Source organism: Phocoena sinus, chromosome 3 (assembly GCF_008692025.1).
Source record: "Phocoena sinus isolate mPhoSin1 chromosome 3, mPhoSin1.pri, whole genome shotgun sequence".
NCBI classification, from domain to species: Eukaryota; Metazoa; Chordata; class Mammalia; order Artiodactyla; family Phocoenidae; genus Phocoena; species Phocoena sinus.
In genome coordinates, this window is record NC_045765.1 from 12,735,178 (window position 1) to 12,738,253 (window position 3,076).

General features: G+C 46.5%; 1 pseudogene; it reads left to right on the forward strand.

Moving 5' to 3' along the window:
* Nucleotides 1-742: 742 nt before the first annotated feature.
* Nucleotides 743-2,665, forward strand: LOC116750973 (annotated as a pseudogene).
* The last annotated feature ends 411 nt before the right edge of the window (nt 2,666-3,076 follow it).

Below are 3,076 nucleotides of genomic sequence, written 5' to 3' on the forward strand. Positions count from 1 at the left end.
TGATTCTGGGGACATCCTATCAGACGTTTCTGCCGTCAAGTGTGGAATAGCAAGGCTGGTGCACGTGCTTAGAAGTGCAGGCAAGGCACCTGCAGGCCTTCAGGGCCACGCTGACACTGCCCCGGGGCCCATATCTGACCTGAGAACTGACGGGCTGGACGTGGCTGGCCCGGGGACCGCCTGCCCATCACTGCCCTCGCTGGGCTTGTGTGCACTCCCAGCCCCGAGGAGATGGGATGGGCCCCATGGGGCCAAGAGAGGAGCCTGGCTTGATCTCTGGGTACCCCCATTCCAAGATGGTCCACAGCAACCAGACTTAACCCTCCCCACTTCCCCATGCTCCTTGGAACAGCCACAAACTCCTTCCTGTCGACAGGGCGCTATGTGACATCGCTGTGCTCAGAGGGGCATCTGGGGACTGCTGGCTTCTCCCAGACCCAGGCAGGGCAGAGTCCGAGAGTACGTTTCAGACCCATTTGTCCCACTCGGCAGAGTTCTCAGATGTCTCCCCCTCCTTGAAAGTCTTGGTCCTGTGTCCCATTCTCCTGCATCTCCACTTTTTTTTTTAAAAAATGTAGGGGAATATGGCCAGCATTTTGTAGTAAGTGTAAACAGAGTGTGACCTTTAAAGATTTATTAGAGAAGCAGCTGTGTCATCACATTACCGGGCTGGGCGGCCGCCCGCGGAAACTTGAAACGGATGATGGGTTGCTGGCAGGTGGTGGGGCTGGGGTCGGAGGCTATGGCGCCGGACCCCGAGCGCACCGGCTGGGCTGTGGAAGAGGAGCCGGGGCCCCTCGAGAAAGGTTTGTTCGAAGATGAAGATTCATGCAGTGATTGTAGCAATCATGATAAACCAGGTACTAGTTTACCAAGTTTTGCGCCAGAAAGTCAACTTGTGTTCTATGAGTGATTCAGCGCTTATCAAGATTTACATTTTAGCTGACTGCAAGGCCTCTTGAAGTAAAAGAATTCACAGCTGAGTTCTTAGAGAAGGTCCTCAAATCATCTGGATGGCGGGCAGTCTGGCACACAAATGTGTTCGAGGTGCTGGTTGCAGTCACAGATGTGGACTTTGCAGCCTTGAAGGCGGTGGGGAGGCTTGCTGACCTGGACCCGTACCTCTGTGAATCTCAAGTGAGCACTTTTACTTTGGAGTGTATGAAAGAGCTCCTTGATCTGAAGGAACACTGGTTGCAGGAGCTGTGGCTGGTGTTTGATGGTTCTGGAGTATTTGACCGGACAGCACTTGCAGTTGAGCATATCAGGTTTTTCTATCAGAACATCTGGAGGAGTCTGGCTGAAGAAGAGGATGAGTTTGATTATTTTGTTAGATGTGCTGCACCTCGACTGAGATTGCATGATGACATTCTTGAAGACCAAGTTCCTTCAGGACTTATTGTTGACTATCGGAATCTGTCGACTCAGTGTGAGGAGAGTTACAAGAGATTTTTAAATCTGAGAAGCTGTTTGTCAAATTGTAACTCTGATTCTGAGCGTGCCGGAAGGGTTAAAATTCTATTCAGAGATCGAACAGTTGAAACGAAAGCTAAAACTCATAGAGAATCCTTTGTTGAGAGACGTGTTTGCTTATCAGAAGAATTCTAATATACAAGCAAAGGGCATCCGTCCAAATGGCCAGAAGGTCACCCATGTGGTCTCCTCCACCACGACGACTGGTCTGCTGTAGTCCCTGCTCAGGGATAAGCTTTGTCCAGAGTCTTGTACGGAAGAAATAGAAATTCAGTTCCATAGTGATCCATTGTCTGCTATAAATGCCTGCTATGAGGGCGACACTGTTATTGTTTGTCCTGGCCATTACGTGGTACATGGTACATTCTCCGTGGCTGACTCCATTGAGTTGGAAGGGTATGGTCTACCAGATGACATTGTGATAGAAAAGGGAGGCAAAGGAGACACTTTTTTGTGGATTGTACGGGTGTGGATATTAAAATCTCAAGCATAAAATTTGTTCGGCAAGATGCCGTGGAAGGAATCTTACTTATTCACCGTGGCAAGACGACATTGGAAAACTGTGTACTGCGGTGTGAAACTACAGGAGTCACAGTATGAACGTCAGCAGAATTTTTAATGAAGAACTCAGATTTATAGGGTGCCAAGGGTGCAGGTATAGAAATATATCCCGGGAGTAAGTGTACCCTGAGTGACAATCGGATCCATCACTGCAAAGAAGGGATCCTCATCAAGGACTTCTTAGATGAGCATTATGACATTCCCAAAATATCCGTGGTGAATAATGTCATACATAATAAGGAAGGTTATGGTGTTGTCTTGGTGAAACCTACAATTTTCTCTGACCTGCAAGAAAATGCCCAAGATGAAACTGAAGAAAATAAAGTTCAGACAAGTGGAGAGACGGATGTAGCTGAAAGAGTGGATCTAGAAGAGCTGATTCAATGTGCAACTGGTAAAATGGAGCTTTATGTGAGAGTGACCTTTCTGAGCAAGTTGAAAGCGATCGCGAAATGGTAAATGAACTAGTTGCTGCCTCCACACAAAGGCCACACGAAGAAGAAAAGGTTGAGTGAACTGGGGATCACGCAAGCTGATGACAACTTAATGTCACAGGAGATGTTTGTTTCAATTGTGGGGAACCAGTTCAAGTGGAATGGGGAAAGGGAGTTTCGGCACATTTCTGTTCTGACCACTGTGACGTAAATAGATAGCAAAAGATTGGATTTTGCACATGCTGGCCCCAAGAATCACTGCTGCTATCATACCTTGCTTCATGTCTGTATTTTGTATCTGATAAATTCGACTGGGTTTGAGGGAAACATAGATTTATTTCTGTCTGTAGGTGTTGCACATGAAACACTATGAGGAAGGTCATAAAAACATAAAATAGAAAATATTTGGAGATTTCTTATCAAGAAAGTCTTGCTTTTTCAAACACATAGTTCTCATATTAAGTCTACTAGTAACTTTCTAGTATAAATACACCTTAGCACTTCAAAGAGGAGGAAGAAAGGCAGGGAATGCAAGATGAGTGCACAAAAACACAATAGGCCTCAATGTGCAGTATTCTATTTTTTTTTTTTTTTTGCGGTACGCGGCC